A 23205-nucleotide genomic window follows, 5' to 3' on the forward strand; every position below is an offset into this window, starting at 1 on the left:
CTACGCTTTGAATATTAAATTATTGTATTATTTCTTGAGGTATTTACAGAAATAATTTTATTTTTATTGTCCGAGAAGACAAATCTATAACAGGAGCGAACAATGCGTGTCTGTGCTGTGTGTAACAGTGTGTTATGCTTACAAACACATTTCATTCTAATGGGAAATGAGCAGTGAGGAAAGATGTTCTTTTAAAATGAATTTCCTCCCCTTAGATAACCAAAAGTTGTAGATCAACTAAGTGTCCACACTCTACAGGATTAACGCGCCATTCAAACCTGGTCTGAGAAAATTTAAATATTCTACTTAACCATTTAACCCATTATTGTGTCCGACGACTCTTTCGAAGAACAGCCGATGATCGATTTATGTTGGTGATATCAGAGGAACAATATGTTACCATAAATGAGCGGTTCAGTTTGTTGAAGCAGGGAGATCAGCTTGCAGCTGTCCCTGTCTCCATAAAAAAAGCAGATATAAATTCATGCGCTTGAACACAGGGTGGAGAGTTGTTCTCGGGCAACAGGCAACTTAACTTGATCCGTCAAGATCAAGTTTTTTTTTCCCTTTCCTTTCGATCTGTCAAGAACGCTTTCTGAAAGCGAAGTAACCTTTACATCAGCAGACATTCCCCAGAAAACATGGGGCACTCGGGCTCAGCTCATGAGTTTTATAACGAGGCGTGTGTGTCGCCTCTTCTCAGCACGGGATAGACAATGCTGTGCTGCTGAGGGTATACGGGTTTTCAGATAAAAAATGAAAATATCACCCGGTGAATCCACTGATTGCTTGTCCCTTCTCAGTGGATAACCAAATCCGATGACAAATGCTCACTAGTTTCTAAAACAAACGAATAACTATTTTGCCATTAATCATTCTTTTTCATGAAACTGTGGTTGTTGATGTTCGCAGTTTCGGTGGAAAGATTTTTGGATGCAGCGACTTTGCCATCCCTCTGTGTTTTGTGGAAAGCCTCCTGCTATCCTCTCCTCTCCTCTCATCTATGCTCGGGCGTCCTGGAAAGCATTTAGAGAGACTTTGCATTTGAGAGTTTGCATTTGAAAACATCCTCCGGAGCTCTGTTACAACTGTCAAACGCATCTTCTCAAATCCATGTGAAGTTTCCATCTCCACCCGCTGCGACTTTGTCATCATCACATAACCGAAAGCGCAAAGAGAAAAAAAGCGGAAAACTGTTCCTTTTTTTTTTTAATGGAGTGGCGTAGGGTTGAAATTAAAGGGTTCGGGCTATATTTTCCTCCAGTGGGAATCCTTTCCCCCAGACTGGGAAAAGAGCAGACAGAGCGGGTTTGGGAGGCAGGCTGCTGGGACACAACCTGCTGTCGATGCCCGCCTGCTCTCACGGCTCGGATTAGAGGAGGAGGAAAATATCTCCTGGAAACCCACAGGGCTTTGGACATTTTTTTTTACGCATGCCAGATAGTCCCATGCAAAGCTTTGCAGGCATCCAAGAGGGTGATTGTTAACTCAAAAACCTGATGCACTGCTGGTGTAGTCTTTGCTGAGTTAAAAGAAGATGAAAAGGAAAAGAGATGTTTATGAGCATTTTGCATTGATAAAAGCCACGTAGATCAAGAAGAAAACAAAGTATATGACTATTTTAAAACGAGAAAATCTTGTATTCTGTGAATCCAAGAAACTTTTTTAGTTTTTTATGGGGCTGTCATGATGCATATGCAGTTAACCCATATGGAGATTCAGTATCATCAAGCTTTTTATTATTATTAGTAGTAGTAGTATTCATTGTCATTATTTATTATTATTTACTCCAGTGGTCATAGTTTTCAAATTGGTTACCCTGGCCATCATTTACGCTGTCATCTGTTGTTTTTTTTTCCATTCTTTAACCACTGGGACTTCCATTAAAGTAGTGACTTGACTGAAAAGACCATTACCTGGAGTGTGTGTGTTTACAGAGATAAAGAGAGAGAGAGAGAGAGAGAGAGAGAGAGAGAGAGAGAGAGAAGGAGTAAATGAAAGGTAAACAAAGCTGGTGATGAGGGGAGAGTAAATGATAAGTCCCGTTTGCAGGTTATCACTATGTGTGTATCCCTGTATGTGTGTGTGTTGCTGCATCCACACGTACCTCTGTGCACGCTGTATAAACAGGCTTGTATTAACGTTAGTTACTAGCTGCAGTTCAGCCTAACATCAGCTACCACTTCCAGGGGCCATCTGCCCAGCCACCATCTTGCCTCACACCTGTTCTCCGCCACCACCACCACCAGCCCCCCCCCCCCCCCCCCAGCTCTCTCAGGCTGTAGGGTCAAATGCATCAGACCACTGCTTGCAGACACGGACGTGGCCTTGCAAAAATGATGGCAGCCATTTTATTCTCGCCTTCACACGCACACACAGGCACAGAAACACACAGAAACGTTACATACCCCTTGTTGTCAGGTTGAAAAAGACTGTGTGTGTGTGTCGTCAGCACACTGACACAATGTGGTGAGTGGATGGCACACACACACACACACACAGTCACTTTGCTTTGATTATCTGCATTTTTTCCTTTAGTGCTTTTTCATGCTAACCGCAGCTAATAGCTTTCTAGTGGTTAATATCGCATCCAAACACAGCATTTCGATCACAGTCTCACACAGTAATTTACTATTATTTCAGAGGGAAAAAATGCTGATTTCCCCTTTAGCACAGAGTCACACTGATGCTCCACTGCTGTGATGTAATTACGAGGCACTTCTTTTAAGTATGACACACAGGCGTTTGGATGCGGGCCAGGTTTGCTATATGGTGAATAAGTGATGATGACTCAACAGAGTTAATAAGCTGGCTACACCGTGAAGCCCCCTTGTGTTTTTCTGTGTCAGCTGGAAGGTTTTACTTTTCTCTTAGCTACATATATATATATAAACTATTCTCCCGCCAGAAGCCTTTTTATTCAAATGGCTTGGTATTGGATCATGCACAGGTTGTCCAGAAAAATTGCCTGTATTACCTGTATTGTTTCAGTATGTTCATTTAGTTTTAACTGTGCCGGCTTGGTAGGATTTTAAATGTTTAGCTAGACATGTCTTTGTTTGGCAAACGGGTCTCATTTTAGATTCTAACATTCAGAATGTAGCACAAAGTACTAGTGAGGTACTAGATTAGTCAATTAACTGATTTACAGAAAAATAATCACCACATGTTAACATATTCGATGAACTGTTTCCGTTATTTTTCAAGCAAAAATGCCAAACATTCTCTAGTGTCAGCTTTTACAGTATGACAGATATGCAAAGCAAATTAAAGACTGGCTATGCTACATGGTATAAATGCTGTGGGTTCTCAAGAGTTTTACAGTTTTGATTATTTTGTTTTACAGTTCAATACTTGGAATAAGTGAGTTTTCTCTGTGCTTCAGTCGGCTAATGGAACGTCACGTAACTACAATGTCTTGGAGCTGAGTCCAGTCTGGAGGGTTTGTTGCTGTCTCCTTTGTAAAGCTTAACATATTAGTCATTCAAATCACATCAGCCTCAGTAACCGAACTGTAATATACTGTATATAAAGATAAAGCTGGCGGGGTGTTTTGAAATAGGTAGAGGTTTCATTTGAAGACATGCAGTCAGAGGGCAAATGTCAGCTATAGAATTAGATACTAAAACTACTGTTCCATGCACTCCTTCAAGATGTATAGATCTGTTCAGATTATTCAGAGCCGTCTGTTACCAAGTCCCAGAGTGAATTACAGATGGAATCGGAGTGTGTGTGTGTGTGCGCGCGCATGCAAACATATACACACATGCCCTTGTAGATCGATAGACCCATTGATGGTTATCAGCGAGAGGGCAGTTCTCTTCACTGCTTATTGAATTTCATCACCCATGAAAGAGCAGCCGTGGTATAAAAGGACTTGCAAGTATGTGAGTGTGTGTGTTTCTGTGAATGCATTTGTGTGGGAGTGTGTTGTGCATGTGTGTTAGTGCATGCCCTCCCGTGCTCGCAAAAGCAAGAGGTGTTTGCTTTATTGTAGCTGTGAGTTGGCCTTTACAGGGGCTTATTTAATGTCAAAGTCAACAGTGAGCACTACAAACTGATTTTATTGGCCTTGTTCGTGTTTTTACTCCAGATAACATGAGACTTATAGGGCAACTGAAGAAGAGGCCAATAGGGCAGAGTCTGACAATTCATCACATTTCATGGATGCAGTAAATTCTTCACAGGTTTTTACACTTCAAGCCATTTAGGAAACAAATGGGAAATTATATTGATAGTAATTCGGTTCCTGAATGTGACCAAATCCCAAATTTTTCTTCTTCCTTCTTCTTCAGTAACAAAGAGACAGCTGTACAAGCAGTGTCATTAAGGACGGACAGCTGGGAAATATAGTTTTTCAGTTGTTCAGGTAGACAGCTAACATTATCAGCGAGTATTGGGCTAAAACACACACTGATAGACATGTGCAGGGCAACATAAACACACACACACTCTCACATACACAGCCCTCTCAGTCCTCTGTATATAGACTGGGATTGAGTTGCTAATTAACTTCACTTTCTCTAACTGTATCGCACACAGGCAGACTGCCGTACACACACACAGACACACACATACAGAATCTCTCTCTTAGGCTCCTTCTCATGATGTCTGTCCCCTCGGTCTCCCTTCCTCTCTCTTTCTCTCTCTCTCTCTCTCTCTCCCACTGTTTATTTTCCTGCCTCCATCTGGAGTCGGCTGATATTGTAATCGCCCTAATGCACATTGCCTTCCCCTCACACACACACACACACACACACACACACACACACACACACACACACACACACACACACACACACACACACATACATACAATGTGCCATCCTGACAAGCCCCTTTTCTTATTCCAAAAGATAAGCCACTGGATGTGATTCTGTGACTGTGTGTTTGTGTGTTGAGTGTAAGTGTGCATGCAGGTGTCTATACTATATGTCTAAAGAATACAAAAGGACACACACAGAAGTGTATTTCTCCCTGCACTCCGCCAAAGGTAGCAATATTGAATAGGAGCTTCTTAGTGATGTGGACCAGTGATAATGTGGCCAAGTGAAGATGTTACCCGTTATCGCTCACCTCCTCGATATTCACCTGTCACCCAATTTACATTTAAAGACTAGACATTGGAAGGGAAAGGAATTCAAGGGTGATAAAAGAAGTGTGTGTGTGTGTTTATGTGTGTGTTTACAAGTCTTTTGTGAAGGTGGATATGAAAAGGAAAAGTGTGTACGTGTGTGGGCGTATGTTGACAGAGATTACTGCACTGCCATCTCTAATAGCTTTTGTTTTGTGATTCAGCAGAGGTTTGGGATGATGTAAGGTGGGAGCCTACACACACACACACACAAATGCTGAGGACACACAGACAGGTTTGATTGATGGGGAGTATGAGCTGTGAAACTGTGCGATTAGGGGCCTTTTTTCTCCCTAGTTCACGAGAGGACAATTGTTAAAGAATGGACCAGCTTGCTTTGCTACCAGTCCATAAAACCAGGCCATAAAAGTCGTTTTTGTCCTTGTGTGTGTTCGTGTGTGTCAGTGTGAGGGAGAGAGAGACAGAGCGAGGGAGGTGGAGGGTTGGGCACAGGCCGACAGCTCTTAAAACAAACAAACAGGCAGGCAGAAAATCAGACAAATTGACAAAGAGAGACACAAAGAAAGAGGAAGTAGGTGAGAAAGAGGGAGCGTGAGGGTGTGGAGAAACCTCACCTCAGCCCCGTCACGCTTTAGTGGTTTTAATCACCTAAACCGAGGTTGCTTACTGCATAAAAATCCTACATTGTTAACGTTGACCTGCATGAGCATGTGAAAATAATTCTCTTCCTGCCCCTCTCTTTCCCCCTTTTTTTTTTTTTAGACATAATTTACGATCAGCATCCCGGCTTATCAGCTTGGATACCCCTCCTGATATTTGATTTACAGCTCCGTTCTCTCACATTAATTTTGATGTATGGATTTGGACGGTACACTTTATGAAAAGGGCAGCCGCTGGAGTGGAGCCTCGGCTAGCCTGGTAAAAAGAAGTGTAATTAAGATCAGCAGACACGGAGAGAGAGAAAGAGAGAAGCGCGGATCAATAGATGCAGACAGTGGACCCTCTGTTTTTTTCCCTGAAAGTATTGACGTGTTCAGTCAATTACGACTAGAGAGAAAAGAAGAGACGGGGATGTACGAGCCTGTGTGTTCAAATATGTGTGTATGTGTGTCTCAGGAGATGAGTTCATGCGTGTGCTCATATATTGTGAATGTCTGCGCCCCTGTGTGTATGTGTGAGTGAGTGCAAACAGCCACCGCACATCTGCATTTAAGATGTGTTTCCTTAATGTTCATAATAAAATACAGTTGACAACTGCAGAACAGACATGTCCACTGTTGTTTTAGGACTTCCAGTTGCTCCAAGCCTTTTATCTAACATCTGCAGACACAACTAAATCATTGTTTCCTCTCTTTGCTGGTTAAAATCACACCACTGCAGCCAAATAATGAGGCCCTTTTCTTTTGTGGTCGAATTTGACTTGCATGATGGGTATTGTAGTAAGAGAGGGCTTCCAGCTGTTGTCAGTTAGTGTCACAGACAAACAGCGAGATAGGACAATGGAACGACGGTCGCTTGCTTCGTCCGATTGTCTTGTTGTCAAACCGACAGCAGGTGCCTCAAATGATAAACACAGAGTGTCAGTTATTTCAAGGAAGGGCCATTTTAAGAAATTGGTTCAAAGAGAAAGAGGGAGTACGGCAAAGGGGACAGTGGGGGTTACATAAAGAATTGGAAGGAGCTGGTCCATTTTCCCAAAATGGGGCCAAGTAAAAGCCCCATTTTGTTTAACTTCGAGCGCATCCTGTCCCCAGTATGCCCCCCCCCCCCATCCCCATCCAATCTTCAATAGCCTGAATTGTTGCTAGCCACCCTGCTTAGTGTTTGTACGCTCACAGTCGATATAGTCTTTATCAGGAACAAAATTACAGTCCCATTTCATCTGAACAAAAATGATATTTGATGGCATTTCCACCTCTAAAAAAAAAGATTATGCTCTGAATAATCACACTCACTGGGTTTTTTTCTTTAGGGGATAAAAAAGTCTTGGTTTTCTGGCTGAAAATGGTGGTTAAGTAAAGAAAGCTGTTGCAATTCTCTTGGACAGGGGGGTTAGGTGTGAGGCTGTAGCTGTGTATCGATGAATAGATAGAGATCTCAAGAGCTGCCTCTCCTCGGATGTGTGTGTGTGTGTGTTGTGCAGTGCACTATGATGCTATATATCGTGTGATGAAAGAAGAACATCTATCGTTCCATATTGTGCTGTTGTTTATTTCGTTGTGTCGCAAGTCGCACTCTTTACGGCAATATTTTTAGTCATTTGGATGGCGCTTTGCGTTCTTCCACACGGCACAGATGCAGGCAGGAAATGTGCATGAAGGCAACACAAACAAACACTGAGGAGAGTGAACAGGACACAGAACAGGGTATAATTCTGAAGGACTCCAGCCAAGAAAAAAGGAGGAGCTTGTACCTAACAGAGGGGCTACTTCTGTTGCATGGGTGTAGTTTGGGTATGAAAAGTCACATGGACCAAAAAACTACACTACACAAATTATACCACAGAATAGTGCCCACAACAGACCTATTTTACCATTTATGAAAGAATCTTACCGAGAGAGTCTATAGATGAGAGTCACAAAAGTACAGTCAAGTGCTCAAAACAAACTCAAAACTCAGACGTTGCCCGCGGCACACCATATGGCAAAGAATCACATAGATGGAAGGAGATAACAGCTGCCTTTGCAGCTTACATCTGCAGAGACATGGCCCCAATTTACACGGTCGAGAAAGGGGGGTTTTGTGTGTTGGTGCTAACACTCAACCCAGGGTGCACAATGCCAAGCTGAAATATAATGTAATAAGAAATAGGCCTTTGCAGGTGGTCATTTTAAATAATCCATTTATTCACAGAATTCACAGAAAATGTGCTATATTGTTATACATACTGTTATCTGGATGTGAAATGACCTATATCAGGATATGAGATTTTGGTTATATTGCACAGCCCCCCCCCTCTCTCTCTCTCTCTGCGTGTGTGTGTGTGTTGCGAATGAAAAAACCTTAGAACTGGGAGAGACGGAGTGCAGTATAAAACATTAAAGAGAAAAACTAAGTTTACACTATGTATGTATCTGTCCACCTATCTCTCTATTTATTTGTATGTATTATCTCTATATGTCTGCCTACCTCTGTATCTGTAGTGTCATCTGATATACATTCATGACCCCAGCTGCTCTTATGGATTTGCGATTGACAGCCCTTTCATCAAAGCATCTGTTCTTTCCCTCTGTCGTACTCTCACCATATGGACATGTCATCCTCAGCTGCGCGCTTCATGGTAGCGTAGATGATGTGTCTCCATGGTAACCAAACTCCACTTTTAGAAATATTATATGAATTATGTTTTTGGCCCCACATGTGCATGATGTCTACACACGCTGGTGTCTGTATAGCAATGTACCTTGACATTTATAGTGTTTCATATCGAGTTAGTCTGTGTGATAGAGAAGTTGTGTGGACTTGATATCGCGGCACACTCTGAAGTTTTATGGCTCCTACAGTGTATGGACGTGTTTGTCTTCTCTACACGATAAAGCCATTTGTGGAAGAATCTGAGTTTTTTTTCCAGGATTTAAACAGCTCCAGATTGCGGCAAAACTCTTTAGTCCTGGTTACACTGAGAGTAGGCGCGGAGGGAGAAGGGCTCTCACGGAGCAATAAAAATCCAGGAGAGAGCATAAATCCATCTCCCCTTGTAAGGTCCGAAATTTTTTTGCAGATGTTTCAAGATGTTTGGCTCTAGTGATGGTAATTTCTTGCCCATCTGTCTTCCCTCCTCCCCCTATGTCTCTTTATCAACATCTGGTTTTCGGTACGGCAGGGAAACAAGTATCCTTTATAAGCCAAGGGTTCGCAGTTCCCCTTCTGCTTGAGCTATTAACTTAGCCTCAACTACTGCTCTCTCTCTGTGCACACATATTCACATATGCTAACCATTAGAAAGTCATACCATTCAGAAAATGTAATAACTTTCAGTTAGAGGGGGAGATAAAGTATTTTGGCTTTTTTGTTCTCTCTTCATTTTTTCCATAACTGCAAAGAATTTGGGGTTCTGGTTTTTATGCCTCCCCTGTGAGAGGACAAATTACTGCCTAGATGTTAGTTTGAGGATGCTTTAGTGGGAGGAAAGCCCCTTCCCCTTAAGCATTTGAGTAGGACCCAGGGGTCTCTGTCTGCACCTCGACTACCCATTTAGGAGTGAATAGCATAAAGCTGCTACTCAGGGGGTTAGAATCAGAGACACATCACATCAATTCACTTGTAGGAAGAAGACATGTTTATTTGGGAATAAATGCACACAAACATTTTGCTGCACACTTTAGCCATACAGCAAAACTAAGATCTTAATGAGCTATTTCCTCTTTGGCAGTATTAAATTGTCCACGTATAATTCACAGCTGCATAGGGATTGCGTATTGTGGCGCAGCTGCGACTTTATGTTTGCGAATTTAACCATCTCACACAGGCCTATTACTACACATCAATTACACACACACACACACACACACACATCTACAAACAGACACACAGGTGTGCACACACCAAGTCGCTCTCTCACATGCTCACAGACAGTAACAAGTTTAATATTCAGACAAAGATATGCAGCTCATCTGGCACCATATGGCAAGGTTGTCAATCAAAAATGGGTGCTTTGAGTGTGTCATGTAAGGTGTTGTATGTCAGTGGTGTGTATTTGATAGGGTAAGCAGCTTTTGACATATTACAGTAACAGACACGTACACACAAATTCAGAAAGACTTGTGTGTACAAACTCTTACTCCACAACATACCCTTGTCTTACTCTTTGTCATTTACCTGCTGAGCACATTGACACTACCAGTTATGGCCTATTCATTCAGTGTTTTTCCTGTGACATATCACAGTCTCACAGAATTTTATGAAATGAAGGTTAACACTAAAAAGCAGTGTCAGACCGCAGCGTGCACCATACCACATGGCCAGTCTCTGTATTTGGATAAAACAAGAGTCTTTGGCTTTGCCTCTGTGCCCAAGGCTACAAGACACAATCACACACAAAAACATGTACCCGCACACGACAGATGCCCCTTACTGCCAAAGACACTAATGCATTAGTCGTGCACTGCCCCAGGCTTCTGCCTGGTAGGACAATAACAAGACAGAGTCACCAGCTGATCAAGGGGGGAGGACACACAAATACACTGGTTCAAGCACATGTGTGTGTTTAGACTGAGCATGTGTTTGTTTACCATTACCTAATGGTAAAAGGGATTATATTCATAACTAAATGTACTCAGTTGGTTTTAATAATTCATTGCAACTCCCAAACACACATTGACCTGCTGTTGTCTGTTTTCATATGATACATCAATTGTTTGAATTATCAGCATAATTTTTTAAAATAGTTTTAGTGCAAATGAATAAGCATGTACTGTGTGCGTGTACAGGTAATAGTGTGTCGAGATGAGAAGTGAGCCTGGTGATGGCTGCCTTTGTGTGCTGCAGACCTCTGTTTGCTCGCTTTGAATGTGTGTGTGTGTGTGTGTGTGTGTGTGTGTGTGTGTGTGTGTGTGTGTGTGTGTGTGTGTGTGTGTGTGTGTGTGTGTGTGTGTGTGTGTGTGTGTGTGTGTGTGTGTGTGTGTGTGTATGTGCGTGTTTGGGGTGAGTGGTATCTTCACGGGGAATTGATTGCAAAGGATTAGACTGTGATTACAAAAGGGGGGTGGGGAGACGAAAGCAGAGATTTGGAAGGGAGAAAGGTGAACGATGACGAGGAGAGAGGTGCAGCAAGGTGAAATGGAGAGACGAGATAGGAAAGAAATGAAGATTTCTACCAAAATAAGACATCCATCATGTGAGGGGATGAGGTGCTGGGCTTTGCCAAAGTCACTGCTAGAGCAAAAACAAAACTCATTTATGAGATGGAAACATCTGCATGTTTGAAATACTAATAATAAATAATAAAACAAGGCGCTCTTTCTAGTTCATCCCAACACGGTTGCAGAATTCCCCACAATTGTGCAGGCTGCTTTCCTTTCACCCTCTGTCCGGTTCATCCCAAACCAGCTCTATGGGGTTTAAGTCTGGAGACTGTGCTGGTCTTCACCATGTGAAGCTACCATCTTTTTCTTTTCTCCTAATGTTTTGGGTTGTTCTTTTTCTGTAGGATGAAGCCCTGGCCAGCCAGTCTGTCTTCCTGTGTTACTTGCCTTTCTGATAGAAACATACAATACTACTTTCTGCTGTACACTATTGTCTTAATAATGCATCAGAAGGTGTAAGTAACACAGCTTCTCCCAGCTCTTCCTTTGTACAGACAGAGTGTTTGTAGGTCATCAACAAAACTTGAGGCACCTGTTGGAATTGTTTGCATTAACTTTCAAGGCTTCATTTACTTCCATTGCTGCAGGAAAGCTGTAAGTTAACCAATTTCCTAATCCATAAAAAAAGCCCTTTTTACAATTTAATTAATTTTTTTCCTGGTAGTGTAACTCTTGTGGACTAAACACTTCTATCTGTTGAGAGCAGAGACAGTTAGACTTTAGGTACTAGCGCTTAGTTAGACCAGTAGGCACAATCCAAAATGGGATTTTTGTGTTTTAGAATGAAAGCCAGGTTATTAGGCAGGGTGAGTTAGGTTGTGTGTCTGTGGCTCTGATGTAAGCCTGTTTGCCTGTGCCAGTTGGAGAACAAGACTCTGAAAATAGAGAAAGTGGGAAACAGAGAGGAAAAGCAAGTGGGACACATTTGTGAGTGACTCTAAACCGCTGGAGATTTACGCCAGAAGCCACAGAGGGAGGGAGAGGGAGATGGAGGTAGTGACAGACAACAGAAAGAGAGAGAGAAAGAAATAACCTCATACAAGATGTTAAACAACATTTATGAGTTTCCAAATTGCTGAGCTTGGATACAAGCTTCAGCTTTCAGACCTCTAATGTGTTTTTTAGATTCTCTGTCTCTCTTTCAGGCAGCTAAACTGCTTCTACGCTGGAAGCATTTCAGCGTTTGAGGAAAAATAACATATGAAATCAGTCAACCTATATTTAACTAGTCCATGTCAAGGAGTTCACACAGCAAGTCTTAACCACAGCTACATGCGAGCCACAGTATACACTATATATAGCTGCTCTACTGTAATAGAAAATTATAGTGCAACTGAGGATTAAGAGGTTGGGAAAATGCTGTACTCATGGTATGTGGAAGAAAGCTTGTAAAATGTGACATACATAGCCTATAGCTAAAGAATGATTGCCAGTGTGAGGCTGCCTTATTTCGTGTAGATGGAAAGGGAGGCGTATAGTTGTGTTTTTTGTTTGTTGTTTCAGTAGGAGAGAAAACAGCTACTGCATGTGTGCCACGAGAGCGCTCCAATTTTTTAATTTATTGCTTCTTCACATTTGAAATGTGCCAGTATTTTTATTCACACCCTGCAAATTAAATCAGAATCTGGATTGCAGTATGAACGTGACAGTGTAAGAATAATAAATTCAGGAATTCACAACTTAAGCTACTTAATTTACCGAAACCCGTTATTTTAGAAATTTCCCTGAATGTATATCCTTCTAATACAGAACTGAATCTTGGAATGACACAGTAGCACAGACAATATTTCGCGTCTCTACATTGTGCAACAAGTAATGTCTCCTCCACATACACATATTCACATAAACACTCCCTCCATCCATGGAAAACCATCAATTCTGATACTGCTGAGTGGTTTTGATTTAGGAGAGGTCATACAGTCCTTGTCTGTCTCTCTGTAGTGTTGGAGACCAGCAGTAATGGTGCCCTTGCGCCAAAGAAAGAGGCAAGGACACAGTGTTTTATTTTACCAGCCAGACACATGGTCAGTCTGGTTCCGGGAAAGACACTTGAAGAACATAGGTTACTGAGAAAAGAGATGCCATTCTTAGGTTCAGACGTTTTCTAGTCAATCTCAGTACAATAGTCACATAGGTATTGGTCACTGCAATCTTTGCTGGCAATAAAATGCAGAGTCCTTGTTTTGTGAAAACAGTCTTTCAGCAGTCTTTCCAATCCTGCTTTATTTTTTTTTCTCTCTTTCCTTTCTGCTGCCTGCCATTGTCTCTTTATCTTTCAGCTTCCTTTTCTCTCTCTGTCACACCAGTAGCCTAAGAAAAAAGAAAAACAGCACTTTAGCACTCACCTATCTTTGCACTGCGTGTGTATATTTGCATGTGCATATATGTGCACATGCATGTGTGCGTGTGTCCTTTGACAGTTGGGAGAGCATATCTGCTGCTCCTGTTGTCATGGAAACAGTGGGCACTGGGTCTGTATGCACTGTATGTGTGTTTCACTGGAGACCCCCCAAAATAGGTCTGGTCAGGAGGACCAGGGCCACATTCAGACCTCTTTCTCCCTCTGACTTAATTCACTTTTTAGTGTTTGTCTCTACGGTTTGACTCCCATCAGTAAATACACCGCCGCTACTCTGGTTTGACTCACTCTTTGATGCCCCAGGCAGTGTCTGAGGAAGACAGATAGGATAGTCCACTTACCCAGGGCAGGAGCCAGGACAGTGGGGTCAGGTCCAGGGCCACCAGTCCCACCACCACCCTCCAGCCCCCCTTGCCTGCTCCATCAACTATCCTCCATCCGCCTTCCATCCCACAGTCTCTGTTCCAGCTTTAATTACTTGAAAACAAGCAAAAACATCCTGGAACCGAAGAGAAAGAACCAGTGTCTGAAATGTGCGTGTGTGCTGCTGTGTGTGCACGTGTAAAAGTCATAGCATGTTTTGCATGGGAACAAGACATTTATCTCAGCAGCGCAATACTGTCTACCACACAAACACTGTCCCCATCACACACATCCTGACCCTGACCAGCCAACCATCCCCACCCTTCTCCCCCTTGCTCCCTGGGTTCCCATCCTCTGGGCTCCCATCCTCTCCCCCCTCCCAGGTTCCTTCTGGTTCCCTTTCTGGTTCCTGACCAGCGGGGCTATCTCTGGATAGCCGGTGGTTCCTCTCATTCTGCCGGCCCATTGTGTGGTGAGATGGGCTGGGCCCTGGGCCCCGGGGGCCGGGAGGGGAGCCAGGAATGACCTGGTTCCTGTTGCTGTACTAGTTGAAGGAACTGTGGCACCATTTCCATTAGTCCATCATAACTGCTGTGAAACTGATTTTAGGGCTATTTTTGTGGAAACAGTTACACTCATGTAAGTTGCTTTCCTTGTTTTGGGAGAACTGTGACTTTGTTAAGGAGGACTGGGTAGTTTAATTGGATGCCTTGGGTGTTAAAATAACTTCATAACACAATTTGTTCCACAGCTGCTTCAGGACAAATCTGTGTTTTACATGTAGAAAATACGTGGAAAAATGAACAGCTTTTCATTGGGGTTAGGATTCTGTGGAGAGATTCAGAGGCAGGCACATTTACATACAAATCAAGCAATGGCTGGCATTTTTAATGATATTCAATAGATAATGCCACTGTCAAAATGCTTTTTATTCAGCTTTTTAAAAAATTATATTAAGGTGCACCAGGAGTCATCCATCATGCTTTTTCACAACTCTTTAGACTTTTCAAAATGCCTCTTTTCATTTAACAGTAACAAATATGGACAGCAGTATTTTTAGGATCATTCGGTACCTTATGGCCCAAAACTGACTTAATTGGCAGCCGAGCAGCAATAATTACCCTTAGTGAAGACAATGATACTCAAATGAGTATTCTTGAAAGGTTCCTTTCTTTTCCCCACCCTTAAGAATAACCTAAAGTCGGCACACTTGCCCTCATTATCTTTGTCACACTCACGTCTCACTGTGTGACGAAAACACACAATTTAGTGCGTGCATGTCTGCACAGAGTGTCCTCTGGTTTGAAGGAACACACACATAATTCATCACACACACAACCACAGTTTCTTGTGTCTCCTCGAACTGTGACTTCAGTCCACTCTGTGCCTTGTGAGCTTCTCCCTTTGAGGCTCCTGGCTCACTGCGGTGCGTCGCATGGAGCCCTACTCCAGCTAGTGCACTCGGTTAATTATGACTGCCAAGCCAGGCTGTCACAGTGATTCACTATGGAAAGGGAGAGAGAGGGGGGAGGAAGAGGGGAAGGGGAGAGAGTTGGCAGGTGTACAGATGTATCGTTAGCGCCACCTAGTGATGCAGACAGAGGAGAATAGCAACTCTTTCTCAAGATAGACTTGAAGGGGCGTTGATTTTGACAAACTGTATGTCAATCTGTCTGTAGTGCTACACATTTTTCTTTCCCCTGTTCTTGTTCTCATCTGTTCTTCTCAAATGTCTCCCTCTGCTTTCTCCAGTTCTCTTAGGCTTGTATCTTGCGCCTCAATCTTTCAACACCCTAGCACTCTCGTTTCTTGCTTGCTTGTTTTTTTTTTCTCCCTGTCGCCACTTCTCTTGCCAGTGTCAGTTGTCTTGCGTACTGTTGCAACAAATCAAGCACTCCATTCATTTCGTGTCATCTGTGTTACAGAAAACTGGAAACGTGCACTCTCACCCTTCCTCTGTCTCCACTGACAGACACCTCTCCACTTTATCATCGCTGAACAGATCAGATTGGAACTGGGCCAAGTCACTCAGTGCTGGATAAATGGAAGTTGGCCGTGAGTGAGGATTTATAGGACTAGCTGAGGTTGCCCAAGCTGGAATGAAATGGGGTAGTGCCCTATTGTGATCATATGGTTTATTTGCTATTGATCCTTGAGGCACAGTGGGAAGGGTATTTAAATTACAGCTCCCTAGACTCGGTGTAAAAAGGGTTAGTGGATATATTGAGAGTTTACTGTTTCCAGTACCTTTGAAATCAAGCATCTGTGTGCAGGGACATCAGATTATGTGAGAGTAATCTGCTGCTATTTTGTGCCTTCAGGTGAGAAAAAAAAAAAGGTTTCTGCATAACCATTAACAACTCTTACGGCAGTTAAGCGACTGGTTTGGAAGCGAGCAGCTGAGATTGAATTCAGCAACCCATCCATCCACCCACTCACACACACAGGCCCGCACACATGCATGCACCCACAGCAAAAAAGTCATTTGTTCTACCTCATTAGCATGTATTGTGGCGAGCGGGCGTAACACACTGAAAGGTGAAATGGGTCCGCCATGAATAGCACACCAGTCGGCAGAGGAGAAGGAGAGGAAAAGGAGGGGGGAGGAGAGTCGGGGGGTGGGGTGGGTGGAGGGGAGGAGAGTGTCCAGATGGCTGGGGACCTGCCGCACACACAGGGAGTCGCTTGCTCGCTTTTTTTCTCCACTGATTGCACCGTTTCGACTACACTCGCTTTCACTTGCTGTCTTACTGCAGCTCCTTCTTCTACTCACTTCCATCAACACATACACACACACAAAGGCCAAGCCCATATGTAACCTCCTTTCCTCCAGAGTTGTTGTTCACTTGCAGCCATTGCGCGCACACACACACACACACGCACACACACACACACACATAATCTCAGTGGCAATGTGTGACCAGGAGGCAGAGTGCAGTTAAGTGCAGCCCAGTGGAGCGCCTGTTGTGGCCCATTGCACTTCTACACAAGCTGGTCCCCTTCTTTCCTCCTCTCCGCTGTCATATCTCTTTCAGCTCCCTCCTCCTTTCTCTTCATCCATCCTTCCTCTTTCCATCTTGTCATCTTCTCTTCTCTTCTCTTCTCTTCTCTTCTCTTAAATTATACATTCACTGAAGTGATACATGGCCGTCAGTATACCCTTAATTAAAGACTTACATGGACTGGAGTTTGTTAGATACACTAACTGTCCAGTTTTAAATCTGGCACATTTTGGACAGTTTTCACATAGCCTCTTTCTTCAGTTTGATGACTGGGGTATGACTATGTTTGATATGCAGTATTGAGACTCTGTTTCTGGCGAGTTACATCAGATTGCACTAAAGCTGAGGCCATCTCTGGTTGATCCTTTGACAGCGAAAGAGGAGAGAGGGAGAGAAAGTCGCAGAAAGGAAGAGTACTGACGTTTGCCCTGATGTTCCCTTTCCTTTTCTCTCAGTATTGTGTAGCGCTGCCAGAATATCTGTTCATTTATCTTTCCATCTGTGTGTGTCTGTATATCAGTCTGCCAGTCTGCCACTAACTCTCTCTTTCTCTCATCCCTTTTCTCTGATTCTGTCTCCCTACCCCCCACCCCCTTCTCTTCTACACTTTTGCCTCTTTTCCTGTGTCTCTCTCGCAGACTCTGTCTGTGTCTGGTAGAGAATCAGTAATGGTCTCCACTGGGGTGTAAACTGTGTGAGGTTCAGTGTATTCTGTAGGCTGTGCACAGACACACACACATCAGTTGTAGACAGCACACAAGCAGGGGTTAGTGGGCAAAGAAGACAGGAAAGGGAATAGGAGGTCTGTCTGGGTGTGTGTTGATGTGGTCTACTGCCGTGTCAGTCCAAACCCAAACCCTATATTTACATGCTTTTGCATCTATGCTCTTTTTGCATATTGCTAGTTCTCTTCCTGCTTCCCTTCCCTCGCTCACATCGCTCTGTGCCATTAAACCCACACATGTCGATTGGCCAGAGGCTGTTTCATGGGTCTTCAGAGTGTGTGTGTGTGTGAGACAGAGAGAGAGAGAGAGAAAGAGCATTTTGTGTGTATGTCTCACTCCATCACCCCCCACTATTCGAGTCCACCTCATTGACTCATCATTGAGTGGGCCCTCCAAAGCTCTATTGAGTTTATCAAGTCTTCCACAAAGAAGTCACTCCCATTCTTTCTTGTTGAAGCCAGCCCCCCCCAACACACACACACACACTGATTCTTATAGGATGGCTCTGTCCCACACAAAACAGCTTCAACTCTCCATTGAAATCCCCTTAGCAAAACGTTTTCTCCTCATCAGCATTGTGTGACTATTCAGTTTGTTAATACGCCTGTGTGAAGAAAGCCTTTTATTTGCCTGTTTTGAATTTAAGCACATATATTAACCCATATATTGAGAATGACTCTTTAATAGCCTGAATAGAAGGTGACGGGGGGGTGTTAGGAGGCAGGAAAGGAGACGAGAGGAGGGAGATCTATGTTTGGGATTTAGCAAGCTTACTTAAAGCCACAGTTTTGTAGCTTCTTGACAAGTTGAGTTGTTTAATACTTGCATAAAGTAAGCCCCTGATGCTCATTCTCAGACACACTCGCACACAGAGAGTGTAATTTAACACAGCACGACTCATATCCCATACAACTGTAAATGTGGTATTTGCAATGTGAGTGCCTTGAATGTATTTGTCCCTTTTTAACAAAAATGTCCAAATGGCAGGGAATGCCATTATAACAAACAGGTGAAATTACAGGTATTACAAAACCTAGACCAATGCAAACAATCAGCACTATTTGGCTGTGGAGTTTTGCAGAGCTTTTGTTGCTGTCAGTTGGATTATGTGTTTTGGCAAGCCTCTAACTAAAGTATTTGTTTGGTTGCCTACGTCTGTTGCTGTTATTACATGTTTTTGTTGCGGATGAGATGGTGAAAGTGGGACTGATTCCAGGCAATCTGGGACAGAGGAGTGAGAACAAATGGCTTGAAAAGAGGCTTCAGCATCCTGCAACACCACGCTTCCACACATATGAGATGATTTCATTGGTGCTGTGAGCCAGTAAATCCTTATCAGGTAAAAAAAAAAGAAAAGCTTCCACTAAAACTAAAATCACACAGCTTGACTGGCATGGGCTGGTACTGGTTAGCATGGCAGGCCTTCCTGGCACTAGGGTTGGGAATAATCAATAACACATCTCTCATTACAATAGCTGGAGTTAAGTTCCCAACTGCTGTTTATTGAATAAACTAAATCCATTGTATCAATGTCTGGTTATGAAAGGAAATATGAGCTTAAAGAGAGAGAGGCTATGTGTGTGAATGTGAGTAATTTTAGGGGCCACAAGTCTCAGGGGAGCTGGTGTAGCTATTGCTGTAATTCATCAGCGTGCGCACACACACACACACACACACACACACACACACACATGCACGCACACACACACACACACACACACACACACACACACACAAACACACACACACACACAAACATTCTCTCTCATCTGTCTCTATCTCATCTCTTGCTGTCTTATTATATTTCTTTATCCCTTTCTCTCTCTCCTCCATTACTGGCATTTTAAGCAGCTCACTAGGGAACATGAGGCTTGTTGGCTTGCAATAAAATTTAGATGCTTTGTCTCTCATCCTCACTATTATGGGCACACACACAAACACACGCTCACACAGAAAAGGAGGTAAATGCAGTTAAAACGAGGATCAGGAGAAATTTGACCATTGACCATTTTTTTGGTCTTCCACCCTCCTGAACCTGAGACATGGTGCATGAGACTGTGCGAATGTGTGTGCCTGTGTGGGTGTGCATGTGTGCAGATGCCTGCAAGCTGACAGGGAGTGAAAGCCCAGACATATGTTAATCAGATGTTGCGATGATGGCAGAGCAGAAGGAGAGAGCGAGAGAGAGAGCACTGGAGGGAGGAATGAGGGGTGAAAAGAAACGCAGAGCTTTTAAAAGACAGAGTGAGAGTGGAAGGAGGAAAAAGGAGCCACGCAGGAGGAAGAGGAGAGGTATGTGGAGAGAAGCAATGAGGAGGAGAACAGAGAAAATGACAGGAAATGGTGCAGTGATTCATTTTCTTACTGCAAAAACCACTGCTGAGAATCAATCCAATCCATTAGTTTAACTGAATGGACCTACATGATAAGTTTAAGGTCACTGAACAAAAATGATAAACATTTCCTGTCGGTACAGGATACATTAGCCATACACAGTGTGATTTTTTATTGTCATTTCCTTTTTTTTCCGATTTCAGTACAGTAATGTTACGCTGTTTCAGCCTGGTAGTAACATTTCATGTCTGCCTTGAGTATAATTTCAGTGAACCTACTGTAGAGCTGGGCAATGATTCAATATTAGAGTAGCTATAATCCTTATTTTTATATTAACAATGGATGAAATGACTACATGTAAAGTCAAAGGGGACGCTGATGAACCCAGACAGCGTTATTGCCAAGTCTGCAGTTTAATACTTTTATATTCAACATTTATTGACATTCAGTGTTTGTTTCCTGAAGATAAGATGATCATATTGCGTTATTGTGAAATCTTTTCTCCCGATCAATGATTCCAGGAAATGTAATTAAAACTCAAGAAAATATTATATATTAAACTGTTGGTCTAAAATGTGTGAGAAGTTTTGTCTGACATAGCTGAAAATCTACACTATTGGTTTTTTTTTAATAATTATTCTACATGATAACATTACATTATTTTGCATATATTTTCCATACAAAAACACAAATTGATAATTGAATCCTTTTTTGGCATCATGATTCATAGGGCATCCATGCCCTAGCCTGGTGCGTATGAGTTCATGAATATTAAGCTAATACAAAAGTGGGAAAGTGAGTGGCTCAAGAAACAGATAAGGCAGAGAAAAAGAGGGAAATAATTAGAAAAAGGGGAAATCAAAGAGGGAGAAGGAAAGGAGAGGAGCGATGTGGGGCATTTCTACTCAAGAGAGTTCAGAGGGGGCCAGGGAAGCAGCAGACGGCTGCTCCAAATGGATTTTCCATGTTCGTAATGAGGCTACTTCTTCTGCTGCTGCCAGTGCATGTGGTGTTTTTAGGGGGTTGGATGGAGAGGAGGACAGAGAGGCGAACAGAGATAGAGGAGGATGAGTGATGACGATGGATGGAAGTGATAGAGCAGGTAGAAGGGAGCGCTGGGAGGAGGTAGGTGACTGAATGAGAAAGAAGCTGTGGAGAGTAAGAACAATAGTAGCGGAGTGGTGTTCTGACGGAGTGAGCGAAGGAGAATGAAGGGATGATGAAAGGATAGATGGTGGGAGAAACAACCGGTTATTCCAGGTAGTGGTGGCCAGTGAGAGGGAAAGAAATAAATGGAGCGAGGAATAGGAAGAGAGGGGAGATTTGTGATTGAAAATATTACAGCTGTTGTGTTGTAGAGGAGGAAAGTAATAGCTTGGTGGTATTCCAAGACCCAAGCTGTTAAACTGTGATGCAGGAATAAAAATATTAAGATAAATGGAACACCATCTGGAAAAGTATATTGATTTTTTTTTCAGTACTATGTTCAACAAATGAGCTAATTGCCTAGATTGCATGTGAACATTCTTCCACAAAAAAAAGGACATGAGATATGTGTAGAGTACTTGCGTCTTTCCTTGGCCTTCGTTTTCAAACAGTGGTTCAGAGGGTTTAAATGAGAAACATATGAGAGAGAGCTTCACCCAAGGCAAAACTCTGGTAAAGACAGTGACCTGTTTTAGCTTTTCTTTGATGTGAATTCCACGGTTCTGAACTCATATTACCTCCCCACTTCTCTTCTCCTCCTCCTTTTTATTTTCTCCTCTCTTCTCCTACTTTTATCAGTTTAAGCTGCTGTTGTCGCCGCATTTCTCTCTCCATTGTTCTTATTTTTCAGCCTCTCTGTTCTGCAGAAGAGCAGAATGTAACTTCTCACTAACTTACATTCACTCCTTTTGTTTCCACATTTTTCATCCTTCTCTCTGGTATTCATACATCTTATGTTATGTGTTCAGGGTAATCTGACATTGGTTTTTATATGCGTGCCTGTCCAAGCCCATATTTATTGCATATGTGTACATGTGTTTCAGTGTGAGTAAAGGAGACGTCTTGTGGTCCCTCATCTCATGTGTACATCTGAAGGAGGAGAGACTGAGCATAAAGAAACAAGGAGCTAACCTGAAAAAGACCTGTCAAGTTATAGCACATCTTAATCTTATATGCCATGTTATAAAACACATTACATGTAAAGTGTCAGTACACAGGTGGTCATGACATATCGCAGGGATCTGTGGCTTGGAAATTCTTCCGATAATATGAGACATGATGGGAGAATGAGGAAGCAAGGAGAGGCACTGAGAGTTTATGAAAGCAAAAACAAGGGCAGAGAACGAAGCAGAGGGAGAAGTCAGAGGCAGCTCACAGATGGTGAGCTGTCAGTGGCCGGCTGTGCATGTGTGTGCATGCATATTTGTGCACACTGCATGTATGTGGAGTGCATGTCTGCCCTTGCTATCTTGTGTGTGTCCGTGCGTGTGTGTGTGTGTCTGTGCCCTCTGAGCTGAGGAGTGGTACTGTATGTGCACAGAGCTGTTCTTCCCAGATGGTACTGGCAAACAGACACTGCAAGGCTGGCAGAGTTGGCACGGCAACGCAGTGCACAGTTGGCACTGCCAGCCACCATGCTCTCCCCTATGTACCGGGGCGAGGGTACCTGCTGCCAGCTGCCTAAGCTCATTGACTGACTAGCAGGCTGTCTACCAACTGACTTACTCGGTTGGTACAGTTTCTCTGTCTTTCTTTGATCCTTAGAGAGTGTCCTTTCACCACGAACGGATATGAAACCTTCTGACTTCAAGAATTCATTGTTGAGAATCAGCACTTCATGAATCTGTTACCGTGGACCTGCAGCTAATGAAAAAACAGAGTCAGAGCCTGAGGTAGTATCAGATTCCCTTCACAGGAATTCACATCACACCTTGAGCATTGTAAACTGTACACAGCTGCATTGTAATTACATTGTGTTGATTCTATTGTTCCAGCAAGAGCTTTCATGTCTTAATTTCACTGTCAAATCATTAAACAGTGATGTGTCTTAACACACTCCTATGATCGTGCTGATCTATAGGCCTCTGCTGGCAGGTTACCAGCACTGGAGGCTTTCCAGCTGAACGCCTTGATGTTTTCTCTCTGTGTGGCAAGTGAACAAGCAGATACATAGAAGGTTGAATAGATACCGTGGATAAAGGACCGTATTAGTGATTGTGTGTGTGTTTGTGTGTGTGTGTGTGTGTGTTTGTGTGTGTGTGGCAGATGCACAGGAATGCATATGTCTGTCTGTGTGTGGGCTTTGGTGGTATGGTAGTGGTGGTGGCTATGTGCGCGTGTGCATGTGGGTGGGGAATGTGGGCTTTATACTTCCCATGCTTTAAACAGGAAGTGTAAACTAAGCACAGGTGTGTGTGTGTGTGTGTGTGCACGTGTGTGTGGAACTGCAGTCCTCTGCTGTGCGTACACTGTGTGTGAGTGAGTCTATAAGTGTGTGTGTGCCTCTGAGGAAGCAGCTGTGCAAGCGGCAGCGTGT

The 23205-nt window shown here is 43.1% G+C and overlaps 1 protein-coding gene across 1 annotated transcript in view; it reads left to right on the plus strand.

Moving 5' to 3' along the window:
- runx1t1 (RUNX1 partner transcriptional co-repressor 1) overlaps positions 1-23205 on the plus strand; it is a 57339-nt gene that overhangs the window by 767 nt on the left and 33367 nt on the right. The gene's annotated exons all lie outside the window — the stretch shown is intronic.

Source organism: Toxotes jaculatrix, chromosome 13 (genome assembly GCF_017976425.1).
Source record: "Toxotes jaculatrix isolate fToxJac2 chromosome 13, fToxJac2.pri, whole genome shotgun sequence".
Taxonomy (NCBI): Eukaryota; Metazoa; Chordata; class Actinopteri; family Toxotidae; genus Toxotes; species Toxotes jaculatrix.